Here is a 277-nt window from a genome sequence, read left to right as displayed (position 1 = left end):
CCCGCACTACACTTTGCCCAAGCTCAGGAAAGGAAAACTGTCAACTCACCCCGGGCTCATGAGTAATGCGATTCGCCAACATCTCTTTCTGAGAGAGAAAAAAAACAGTGGTCTTAAGTAACGAATATGTTGTAAACGAATTTTAAAGATACAAAACATATAAGCATCAACATTAAGCGTTAGCTGATAAAAATAAAAAGGAGAGCTGGCGCACTGTACCACCTCAAAGTCTGGGGTGAGTTGCCAGTATGTTCTTTCGTGAAATTGGACGTACTGT

At 41.5% G+C, this 277-nt stretch overlaps 1 protein-coding gene across 1 annotated transcript in view; it reads left to right on the top strand.

Annotated features, from left to right (window-relative positions):
* The window catches only part of LOC119585121, a gene marked incomplete in the record, with an annotated part of 138,847 nt that overhangs the window by 123,926 nt on the left and 14,644 nt on the right, over positions 1 to 277 (top strand).

Source organism: Penaeus monodon, chromosome 19, assembly GCF_015228065.2.
Source record: "Penaeus monodon isolate SGIC_2016 chromosome 19, NSTDA_Pmon_1, whole genome shotgun sequence".
In the NCBI taxonomy this organism is placed as follows: Eukaryota; Metazoa; Arthropoda; class Malacostraca; order Decapoda; family Penaeidae; genus Penaeus; species Penaeus monodon.
Note: the sequence above shows the minus strand (reverse complement) of the source record. Positions and strands in the feature narration are given on the sequence as shown.